Genomic DNA, 13,151 nt, shown 5'->3' with positions numbered 1-13,151 from the left:
GGCATGACACATCCTCAGAACCTCCCCCCTGCAACAAAAAAGGAAACCGTTGCTTATTTTCTAAGCGATATGAATTGCAAGCTTGGAAAGTGCTTTTACCAGGTAGTCTCTCTCTCTCTCTCTCTCTCTCTCTCTCTCTCTCTCTCTCCTATATTATTATTATTATTATTATTATTATTATTATTATTATTATTATTACTTATTACTATAGAAGATGAAATTATTATTATATGGAACATTATTATTATTCAGCCCTATTCATATGGGCCATTTAGAAATTGAAATCAAGCATCCAAAGAATATGGTGTTCATTAGGAAAAAGTAAGAGGAGGTAAAGGGAAATATATAAAGAAGAGATTCCACTTATTAAAAATGAAAAAAATAAATAAATTAACATATATATATATATACATATATACTCGTATATGTATGTATATATATATATATATATATATATATATATATATATATATATATATATATATATATATACATATATACATACATGTACGTATACATATATACCAGATTTTCAAAGCCTGTACTTGATATGAATTGCATTCTATTTTTCTCGTCTTCCAAGACTTCCCTTGTAACTTTCATTATATTTTCTCATTTGTGGCAGTAACTTTCTTTTCGGCAAGAAAATATGCTGGTTCAATGAGGTTGGAGAGCAGCTTTAGCTCCGAAATATCTCTTAATTTAGAAAACTTGCTAAATTATCTGAGAGAGAGAGAGAGAGAGAGAGAGAGAGAGAGAGAGAGAGAGAGAGAGAGAGAGAGAGAGAGAGAGAGAGCCTGCTAATATGCCCTGCTTTCCCGTCGTAAGTCTTCATATATTGTTTTTATCATCTTTTTTTTTTATTTTTGGTTTTAATATGCTTTGACCACGGCTTTAGAAATTAATGTTATAATTCGGTCTTCAACTTTTGAACACTTCCAGACTGCTGTTGAAAATAATATTTTGATAGTTTTATTCATTATCTAACACATTCTTAAATGTTTTCGAGATGGGTTTATGGAAGCTGAGATCTCGAATTAATCTTCTTCCTTTTTACATTACAAATTATGCCAGTAGAATTTTCCGCCTTTCATCTTTGCTTAGACCAAAATTTGGTAATATGCAAATACATTTTATCTAGACTCTTTTATGTTAGAATAAGGTGTTAAGCTTCCAGTTCCTATTCAGTAATTTGGAAAGAGGCGCGTGACCTTCTTCATGGCCATTACCCACCATATCCCTTGCTCAACAGAGGCATTATGGGTTGCAGCAGAGATTTTTCCTTGCCCGTGGATCGAAATTAGGTTTCTTGTTGGTGAGTGGAGCTTCATTGCTAGCAGACTACCCTTACCATTGACACTAAATCACACAAAAAAAAAAAAAAAAAACGCACAGCAAGATTGATTGATTAATTGGGCTATGTGGCATACATATGTCTAGATGATATTTAGATTATTAGTGAGATATAAATATGTAGTGTTAATGCATGTAGGTGCAAAGGTATACTCACTCTGTGGATAGCATCTAGATAAATAGACAAAATGTAAATCCTTAGGCTTAAATCTGCAACAGAATCTAGGTTATTACATATCAATATGCAACAAAATCTTGAAATCAAATATGAATATGAACAGATTCTAGAGATCAAGTATATGTCTGCAACACAGTATAGAAAGTATTTATTCATAAGCTGCAGATAGCTAGAGATTAACTGTCCAGACTCCAGAGCGCGAAGATATTTGGAAATCAGATAAAAACATGTAATGGTTTCTAGAATTTAGATACATAAGCAAGGAAAACTTTAAATTAAATGCGATTTAGCTATACAACATATATAACTGGGAACCATTCAACACATATTAGGTAATTAATTATGAATTTGTGACCGACTCTAGGTAATGACTATATGCAACAGTTTCCTCTGGAACAATATTTAAATAATAATCAGGTATAAGCTATATAACCGAAGTCATTATGTGTTTCAGCCATTAGCCCATGGCCTAATTCGGGCTACAGTAGGTTGACATTCGAACTACTCTCCAATACATTAGTGAACATGGTCAAGAATTGATTAAAATCTAGATTCCATAATGCAACATGTTAGTAAGTACTCAATAAAAATAGTATACACATATATGTATGTATATATACATATATGTATATATATACATACATACATATATTTATATATATATATATATATATATATATATATATATATATATATATATATATATATTTAGAAATATTATATATACATACATAAGTTTTCCCAGTAAGGCATTTCTTACTTATACTAATAATACGGTTTTTAAAGTTTTGTTTGGACAACCGATGTAAGAAAAAGATGTTTCAATCTATTTAAATGGAAATGGATTGATAGATTTGCCATTTATATTGAAACGACTTGATATACAAATTCAGTACCTTAGAAATTTCTCTCTTTCTCTCTATTTTGGTTAGTGTCCTATGTACATATTTACTGTTAATATAGCCCTCATGCACACACAGACACACACACACACACACATATATATATATATAATATATATATATATATATAATATATATATATATATATATATATATATATATATATATATATATATATATATATATATATATATATATATATATATATATATATATATATATATATATACGTCTTCTATGGCGGAAATAACCACACGAGGATAATAGTGAAATATCGAGTGCAAGATCTTTCCCCTTTACTCTAATGTATTTTATCTAAAATTTACTTTGCATGAAATACCTTAGAGTAAAGGGAAAAGATCTCGCACTTCGCTGTTTCATATTCCTCGTGGCCAAATACTCTGCTTATATATACATGTATATATGTATATGTATGTATATATGAATAATATATGTATATATCAAATATACATATTATATATATATGTATATACAGTATACATGAATATATATATATATATATATATATATATATATATATATATATTAATGTATATTTAATATATATATATATATGTGTAAATTGATTTTTATAGGATTTTTAATTTTTGAAGGTACATTATTACTGCCGATATATCCGGTATTTCTAAGTAATTTAAAGATACACACTTATTGGGTGAATCGCATGAGCATTTCTGTACCGTCAGTATTTTTTATATCCTCACTCGCCCCTTAGGGCTCTCGGAGCATGGCCCCGCACATGTGAGCTTTCCCCCGCACATCATCCCAAAAGAGGCAGTTCACCATTCCAATGACCATACAGTGTGAATATTCTGAATAATTATTGGAAATCAGTGCTGGTGTGTTGGTTCTGCGTTCCCACGAGGGAAAGGGGAGACCTTGAGAATGGGATTAGATTTTACCCTTTTATTCGTTTCGGTTTTATTTTCCATTTTGTACTCTCGCTCTTTCTTTGCGCTTTCCTTCTTGGCTGTCAGTTTTTCCGTTTTATTTTTTCTCAGATCCCTTTATTCTTTCATTGCCGTTTCTTTACTTCTTTCCATCTCTGTTTTTTTCTTTTTCTTCGTTTTGTTACTACTTTTCGATTTCAACACTTACAAATTGTTCTCGTCACTCGAATTTGAGAAACCCGCCATTGCTTTCTTGCATGTCAGTTGTCGCAGTTTTTCTGTTTTCCGTTGCTAACTTGTTTCTCCATCTTGATTGACTCAGGCTTGTTCATTTTTCGAAAAGAGTGAACTGAGGCAAGTTTATCTTTACTCACCTAAATACTATGGCGGTAAAAGACAGTAATATGTAAACATTGCAATGACCATTGGTGCTTTAGCGCCAGTTTAATTGAATCGATCAGTCCTTCTTCATTGTAGGACAGATTCTGATATAATTCACATTTTCTTCCATCAAAACCTTGAGTTAGATTTCGTGAGTTATTTGCCAGAAGAGGGTTTAAAGCTCGATATTCTGAGAGTGAATTGTCCTTAGGATTGATTAAACCGCTAGACTCTGGTGTTCACAATCATCCCATAATGCTTGTGTTGTAAACTACTTGAATGAGAACTGTGAGAAGGGAGGCAGGAGATGAGTGGTGGTTTGTGGAGGATGAAGTACAGGAAAGATACGAGCGGCTGAATTTCACAGAGACTTTGGAGTTGATGATGATGATGATGATGATAAGAAGAATAAGAAGGATCAACATGAACGCCCACATAAGACTGTGTACTAGTGTATAATACACAGTCCCTTTCTATAGTTTCTTTAAAATTACTTGATTCCACATCCGATTACCTCTTTGTGTTATTGCTATTGAATGAATGTACCGTGGATCTCGACTGAGAGAACAAGTTCATTCTGAATATAAGTGAGGGAAGAAAACCATACGTTACCTTAGTTATAGAATATTGTGCAACCTTCGGAATCTCAGAGCGAGTAGATGACTGGTTTATCACTCGGTTTAGTATTATCAATGCTTGTTAAACTAGGCAGTCTTTGATCTCCATTGTATTTCTATTCGAAAACAAACGACTGTACTTTGTCAATACCTTTGCAAGATAAAACTCTAGAGATAAAGGCGTTAGAAGGAAACTCCGAACATAAATTCATTATCTGAATGTTTCTGTATATCACAAACTGCGTCTGAACTCTTTTGTAAAGAGATCAAATACGGATACGCAGCATTATTCTCAGTCTTTCTCAAAGTCCTTCAAGAACTAATGGCCTTAAGAGTATGATGATATTACGCTTATCCTTCCCATCCTAAGACAGAAGAGTGCACTCTAGTCACGAAATTGTGCGCCATCTTTAACGTTGATTCTGTAATGCTAATTCATTTGTTAATGACTTTTCAAATTAGGATGTGTATTACAGGACTCGATTATATGTTTATTGTTATTGCAGTCGGTCATAATAAGTCAGAATATTGTTCAAAGTACGCCTCGCCTTATCAAGAGAAACAATAGTAAACAAGTAAAAAATGCTCCGAAGTTACTTCGGCGCAATCGAGTTTTCTATATGGCGTATAATGCTGTATGAAACTCTCAGCCACGGCCCATGAAACTCTCAGCCGCGGCACATGAAAATTTCAGCCACGATCCGATGGCAGCCTGTGTTATTGGCACCTATAGTGGTGCCATACGCACGTACATAGCTAACTTTAACCTTAAATAAAATAAAAAAAAACTACTGAGGCTAGAGGGTTGCAATTTGGTATGTTTGATGATTGTAGGGTGGATGATCAATATACCAATTTGCAGTCCTCTAGCCTCAGTAGTTTTTAAGATCTGAGGGCGGACAGAAAATGTGCGGACGGGCAGACAAATAGCCATCTCTATAACTTTGTTTTACAGAAAACTAAAAGCAACTACACCATAGAGCTTCGGGTTAAGGTCATCTCAGGCTGTATCTGGAGAATCAACGCATAAGAACGACCGCGTTGTGTACTTCCAAGTTGGGTCACGTTACGTTAACGGTGTCCTATAGAGGTCGCGCGTATGAGGTGTCGTAATACAGTAACCCCGATGAAGATATGCTAATTCATTCCCTCCTATCCTCCCACACTATTCCTCTGTACTTAGTCTTATCGCCTTTAAAAATTAGTATTCCTGTGATATAACCCTCTTACACTGCACTGACACACGTCGTTTGTAAAGCAGATCCGGATAGACACGTGGGAGGGAGTATTGTTGTTCTGTACTTCATCTTTTGTTTTACTTCATTGACATTTGACATTCTGTTTTGTGAAAGTATGATTATTAAATTAATGACCTTTTCGCCTGTTCTGAATAATAATATTCTGGGCTTTGAGTCCGCAACCTAATTACGGACGCTCAATTTTTATAAATTTAGAAAGACTCTAAGAAGTTCGTGTGTACTGCAACGGGAAATGATGAGGCTCCAGAAATCAACAAAGTGAATGAACAGTAATGATAATAATGAAACTCATCGAGTACCATTGTAGTAATTTCATGTGTGTGCAGCATAATAGTCTGCTGGTAATAAACCCACGTTTCCACTTAGCGTCATCCAGCCCGGGCGAAGATACCTTGGTTCGAACCTCGGAACGAACTATACGTAACTTTCCTACAGTCAGCAACTGAAGTCTCGACCCTCTCTTTTAGTACAGTAATATTTGATGGCTTGGCTGCACTAGCCATTAAAGTACAGCGGAATCGTAGGCCTCTGCTGCTACGGAGAGAGGTAATGCCTGCAAGCACATACCATAGCTCGAGTGCCCTCGGCTGGAGAAAAAGTCAATGCTCTCGTGTCGATTGCTCTCACGATTCCCCCCAAAATGAAAGCACCTTATTGAAGGTGTGCTGTTGGGCGTTGGGAGTATTTTCTTTTGTGGTCTTTGTCCTATTTTGAGTATTTTAAAAAAGGCACTTTTAAAAGAAAGCACGCTTTTTCACATTTATAGAAGCAGAGTCTCTCTCCATCGTCGTTTTGTACTGACTCAAGAGCTCGCCTTAAAAACAGGAGGGTCAAGGTTCGATCCATGGAGGAGGATATCACGATTTGGTTACGTTATATGTCTGTTGTAATGACCACGGAATTATACAACTGGTGCTCAGTCGAGTGGTATAGGTATCAGGTGCTTGTAATGAGTAAAATTATAGGCTTCTCTCTCTCTCTCTCTCTCTCTCTCTCTCTCTCTCTCTCTCTCTCTCTCTCTTATATACATACATACATACATACATACATACATACATACATACATACATACATACATACATACATACATACATACATACATACATGATTTCTCGGGTTCGGAGTTCTGTTGTGAAAAACTCAATACATTAAAGACCTCACAATAAGGTCAAATTTCCCATTTCCTCAAAGGAAGGAAAAGAAGCAAATAATCTAAATGCTGAAAGAAATACAGTTAACATCACCGAAGCAGATTAAGAGAAATTGGGCTGGTGGTTCCTCCAGTTTTAATGAGATCGCTTGAAGTTGCATCTCCCGCTCCAAATCTCTAGGGCACCTTCCTCCTGCGCCCTCGGCGTCAAACTACTTTTAATCATGAGCTGCTGCTGCTGCTGCTGACGAAGTCGCTGTTGTCACTTGCCTTGTACATCGTCATACCAGGCAGATACTTCCGTGGGAGGAGGAAACTTGGGAATACTTAAATTGGACTTATAATGAACGTTATTGGGGAGTCACTCATAATTATATGCATATGAGTTTAAGCCACTTAAAGTTTAGGCCTATTGTGCACGTGTATGTTATGTTTGTATGTTTGTTCGGAGCTTGGTCGTCAGCTTCAGACGTTGTGACAACGCGTCTTTGCCTTTATGTGGATATTAGAGAAGTCAAAGAAACAAGTCTTTCATTATATGGAAAGAGAGTGAAAGAATACAGATTTTGCAGGTGTCCTGGATGAGTTTCATTGATTTCGACAAACTTTATTTACCTCCAAGTGTTTTTTTTTTACATATTTTTAGTCGTGCAATAACATTGTGAATTGTCAGGACTCAGACAGATAATTGCATATATTTTATGAAATGTTTTAATAATTTTAAACCTCTCTGTTTTCCTTCAGTGCACAAGAATCAAATTTTCTTACCGTGTTGATCGAAGGTTAAACACACTACATGTATAACATTCATTTCCAATGATAGGGAATTAAAACCGACGATGTTTCTTTGTAACAGAGCTCCCAGGTAGCTGTGCTCCTTGCCATTTCGACCATATTTCACGATGATAACAGTTGATCGAGAAAATGACTTCTAAAATAGCAGCCTCAAGTTAACAGTGGAGGAAGAATCAATCTTTATGTTTCCATCCAAGTAAGGCAAAAGGTCAAACCATGCAGCTAGGTTGGGAAGATGGGCACTCTAGTCGAAGGCTAGGCATAAAGGATAATAAGGCCGGATTAAGTCAGATTTAGGTAGATTAGGTTAAATTAAATCAATTTTATAAAGTTAAAAAACATCCGTGTTCGTTAGCTAGGTACTCCAGTATCTACTGGTCTAATTTTTTTTTTTGGCAAGGGAGAGGTCGGGGGCTGGAGCAGGGGGGAGGGGGTGAAGGGGAAGTTCAAGCTGACCGGCAACAGGCCAATTTGAATTTATTGACTCTTTTTTTCAGTTGTAATTATGTTTTTTATTTCATATGTGAAAAATTACTTAAATCTGCTTTCACTTGTCGTGTGACTTCTGGCTTTATGTTTTTCTTTTTTATAATCTTGTCGAGGCAATCAGAATTTCTTTATGTTCGTTACCATTCGTTCCCATTTTCCTGTTTCACTAGAAGCTTCTCACAAAGAAACGCCAATCCCACACATCCATTTCGCAAGCTCCACTAACGTCAAACTTATGGTGTCGGCCCTTTTATTCGTGTTTGATATTTAGGAGTGAACAGCAGCAGCGCGTCATTGAAGAGCATTAGGGGCTTCGGGAACTGCATGCACTATAATGTCTTTAGTTTTCCACCCCTTTTCTCTTAATGGGTCGGCAACGGAGTTTCTTTAGAAGTGATGACACAATCTAACCCGGGTCATTGGGGCGCACGTGACCTGTGACGTGTTACTGCAGGGATAATGATTGTAATGGTCGATTTACGATATCTGTATTGGGCAGTTCTCAGTGCCTTCTCAGTTTATTTTTATTTTTATGTGTTCGAAGAAAAATCCCATTTTCAGGTAGGCTTTTTCGTACGCTTGTGTATAGGTAACTTTGCTAGTTAGAATGATCCAGGTAAGATGTTCAGTGTAATTTGTCATTTTGTTTTTCCACTGACAGGAGGATAAAAGTTACACGCTCCGTGCGAGGTGTGACTAATTTTCGATTGATTATATGTTTTATTTAACATTTTGAACCTGGACGTCCTTTCTTCCTTTATTAGGAGACGAGAGCATGCATTATTGTTTAAAAGGACATAAAATTTCACTTAGGATGTTTACCGCCATAATCTGATTTTAATTTCAGCAGTTATATTTGGAGGTCAGAATATTGAATTCAGAAATTTGTACTGTTATTGACTGTTGCCTTGAATGCCGTTTTATTGTTTCTGTATTTAATAAATGTAGATGCTGCAGAAAGGGGAAAGAAGATGTATTTGGGTATTTTTTCGTGATGTATATCTTATCATCTTGACCAGTCGTTTAACTTTTGGTTATGTAAAAGTAACTTAGGTTTCCCATATATCATGATGGTTTGTCAGATGCTGCGCTATATTCGTCTCTCATATAGTGTACACCGTTCTCAGTGAATTTCAATAATCGAACTTGGCAAATATAATGAGTCACGTCTTGGGCGAATAAGCTTCATGTTTTCATATCCCCCGTCATTGAGGAATAAAGGAATAGGAGGTATGAAGCTCGGAAATATTTTTAGAAATTGTAAAATAGTGTAGTTTAGTTTTCTAAGACGCCCTCTCATTGTATATGGAAATAAGAGCCTGATAATGCAATAAAACTACGTTGCAAAAAAATAAATAAATAAATGCTTACAGTTTATTTTCCGTGAAGGTAAAGTTTGATTCAACGACCCCTCACGGGACGATAAGCATCAGATTCAAGACATCATACAAGCCGGAGATTCAAGACGCTGTCTAGACGTTGGATTTAAGACATTATCCAAGCTGTTTTAAAGACAAACTAAACGCTAGATTCAAGGCATTATCTGAAGTGAACTTGCTTTTGCAATTTACCTTTATTCTACGAATTGGTCTGAAAGAAGTTTTCTTCTTATTTGTAGAGATGTAAATAGTTTAATCATTTGTATCATCTGTTCATATACGATATGTGCGAGTTTAGGTATCGGATAAGAATCTGGGATATAATCTATTTTCATATCATTTTTAGTAAAAAAAAATATGTCGAGGTTGTTCTTAGTTAATATTCAGGCGCAGATAGAGCTATTAATGGGCCCAGAAGCGAAAATGGCTCTCGTTTAGTCATTCATTGAGTGTTCTTACGGAATACTAATTCCCTGAAACTTAGAAGTGGCTACGTAAAGGTATAATTCCTAGGAAAATAAAAGACTTAATATAAAAAGTCTTACATTTTAACATACTTTTAGGAATGTTCCAGAAAGGGACAGACTTGAATTTCCCAAACGATAGAAGAAAGCATTATACTAAGGTGTCTTTTTTTTATTTGTTCTCGAAACACTTTTTTTTTCGTTTGTGGAAATGGCAAAAGAAAAAGTGGTTACATGTTTATTCTTCCCCTCCCCTCTTCCTAGGAAAACGCAAGAAAGAAGAAATTCATTTTGTTAAAGCACTGGTGTTTTTTTTTGACTCGTATTGCCGTGAGTACGAAAAATATTAGATTTGTATAATTACAACTGAAAGGGCTGATACTAGCAAGCATTAATCTTCCTGTGATTCCAGTAATCCTTTTACTATGATATTTATATCCTCCTGCCCAATGTACATATTGGTAACGATTTCCGAGTGAAGATATGCTTTAAGTGATTTCAGGTCTTTAGAAAATATGGCAAAGAATTAATTCATATATAAAAACAAGTCTTGTTCCAGTTTCATTATTAATATTATTTTTATCCAGAAGATGAACCTATTCATATGGAACAAGGCCACAGGGACTCACAATTCAAGCTTCCAAAGAATATGGTGTTTCTTCTTTTAAGAAAGAATGCAAAGGGTAAAAGTAATGATATGCTGCAATGATGAAAAAATTCAAGTAGAAATGTAGAGAATGGAAATTAACCGGCTAATAAATCTCAAATAGGTGGCTGGTCCGACAAAAATGTTAGCTCGTTCTCCTCGGAAGAATATCCGTCAATATTTTCTTTTATTAAGCAATCCTAAGGTCTCACATCATGTATTCTACTTTTCCTATGATTCTTTCTTTCTTTCTTGTTTCTTTGTACGCCTATTTCATTTGTGCGGTGGATTTAATCTTTTTGTGAATGGCCAGAAAGAAAAGGGTTCCTCATTTAAATTTTGAAATAAAGGGACTGAAATAGCATTTTGATCTCTGAGTAAAAAGATAAAAATGGTGAACAGCTCTTCTGTTTCCGATGAACAGAATTTGGAGATGGGGCTTGTGACTGCTTTATTTTCATTGTGAATAGGAAAAAAAGACAGCTTTCCCCCTCCTTTAATCGCATATTGAACTATAGATACAGTGCCATTCCATAGCGTTTTCCGACTGAGACATGAATGCTGTCCTTCATCTCGTAGATCTCACCTGCGAAAAAAGAACTATAGATATTCGCTTCCAATTTGGAATCTCTTTCAAATACATTTCTCACGATTCCATCTGTATAGGAACCACGCATCTTATACTCCCATGTCAAGGTAAATGCAAGACGTTTCCATATCCCTATATTCAGTTAGTAAAAGAATATACCTTGAATAATCATTCTATCTTATATTTCTTCCCTAACACCAGCGTGATATAGAGCGTCATTATCTTCTATTTCTCTGTTTGGTATATATCAGGAAAGAGAACTTTGATCTCCTATAATTTATATGTAGAGGACATCTACTATATACCTGGCATCTCTTGCAATTCATAATTCACGAAAACATGCAATGAAGATTGTACGGTTATTCGCCAATGTTTTCTTTTCAAAGGAAACAAGAGAAATAAATTTCTGTACTTTACGTCAGATTGATTAAAGGAAAATATTCTCTTTATTTTTCTTTCAGAGGGATTCGTTGATGAAGGTCTTATTTTACGTCTGTACTGTTGTTATGTGCTTGATAAATTCGTTGAAATTATTGGCATTTGCTTTCTATATTTTTTGTTGGACTGATTAGAAGAACAAGTCAATGATGTAAGATCTTTTATCTTCGCCATTACTGTTATTTCCTCTATTTACTTGACGATTACACGCAGTCACTTACGGTAATGACTCCAGGCACCCAGTAGCAACTGTATTCCGTTTTGATCAGGTCATCAACTGCCAGTCATCAGGAAGGAAGATCCCCCTTATCGCTCCGTTCATTCATCTAATCCCCTTTAATGGAATGACGGACATAAAACGCTTGAACTGATCCCGTGCGGCATTACTCTCTGGCTCCCCTACGCTCAAATTTGCATTCTTGGACGACCTTCCTCCTCTGCCCGTCATGTAGGGAGAGGTGAAGTTCAGACCCGGTGGAAGAAAAAGACGCCGCCGGTGAGTAGTGTTTAATCACGCATCGTGAAATGCTGTTTTGGAAAGTAGAGTAATGACGTTCTGTTGTTCTTTGTGTTCATGTTTTTTGTTTTTGTTTTGATTTGTTGGTGCAATGTGTTGGACGATGGTGTACATTCATTGAAGACTACAATTTCATAGAATAGACACTTGTGTTGATTTTTTTATGTACTGAAGGTATAGGGTTAACTAATCCACCTTAAATAAACCTGAATGTTGGTGGATGTTTGCGTGTACGTGTGTGTGTGTACGTATGTGTGTGTGTGTGTGTGTGTGTGTGAGAGAGAGAGAGAGAGAGAGAGAGAGAGAGAGAGAGAGAGAGAGAGGTAACAAAGCCGCATAATATTCCCGATAGTGTCGTGATCTTATCTTGGTCCAGAAGTAGGGGTTAATGAAGAGGGAATCTGGAAATATGAAAGATTAAGAAAAAATATGACGAAAACGGTATCGAATTTTAAACTAACAAAATTCACCCAATGTCACGCAGTCGTTGTACGCTAGCGTGGTCACACATAATTGGTTGGTAGCTGTCTCTCCCTCTTAGACCCCTTTCGGAAATATACACAAAAGGGAACCTTTTATCACCCAAGGGGTAAGAGCGTATTGATCAACACCCCATCGGTAACTTTTATTTAGGTATTTCACCTAAAATCCCTAGCAGGAAATTAGTTGTAAGCAGCCTGCTTTTAATTGCTGTCTTTTTTTTATGCTTTTTGTTCATATCTTTACTGTTAACCTCAATAATAATACTGTCACTAGCAATAATATAATTACTTTTTTTCTACTACTACCTCAGCAACTGTGTGGATATTGCCAATTATCATTTTTATCACTTTAATTCATGTAACTAGTTTGTTTGTATCTATTGTAATGTCTCTACTTTGTATACTCCATGTTCATGGCCTCTTGCTGAAAATAAAGATGATGATGATGATGATTATTATTATTGTTGCAGCTGGAGAGCGTGTTTTTCCCACCAGTACCAAACCTACTACCTACCGTATGTCAAGTTTGTTAATGACACTTTCATCAAGGCAGTCGACAAGGACTAGGTCAGCCTTCTATGCAGAATATTATGGGGTAAGT

At 35.7% G+C, this 13,151-nt stretch overlaps 1 protein-coding gene across 2 annotated transcripts in view; it reads left to right on the top strand.

Annotated features, from left to right (window-relative positions):
- Window positions 1-13,151, top strand: part of LOC136847768 (uncharacterized) — a 340,583-nt gene that overhangs the window by 105,807 nt on the left and 221,625 nt on the right. The window contains exon 3 of one of the 2 annotated variants that reach the window (XR_010855831.1): window positions 13,021-13,145. The exons of the other annotated variant lie outside the window; for it this stretch is intronic. The gene's annotated coding sequence lies outside the window, so the exon portion shown is untranslated. The remainder of the gene's footprint in view (window positions 1-13,020; window positions 13,146-13,151) is intronic. 2 annotated transcript variants of the gene reach the window in all.

Source organism: Macrobrachium rosenbergii, chromosome 17 (genome assembly GCF_040412425.1).
Source record: "Macrobrachium rosenbergii isolate ZJJX-2024 chromosome 17, ASM4041242v1, whole genome shotgun sequence".
NCBI classification, from domain to species: domain Eukaryota; kingdom Metazoa; phylum Arthropoda; class Malacostraca; order Decapoda; family Palaemonidae; genus Macrobrachium; species Macrobrachium rosenbergii.
Note: the sequence above shows the minus strand (reverse complement) of the source record. Positions and strands in the feature narration are given on the sequence as shown.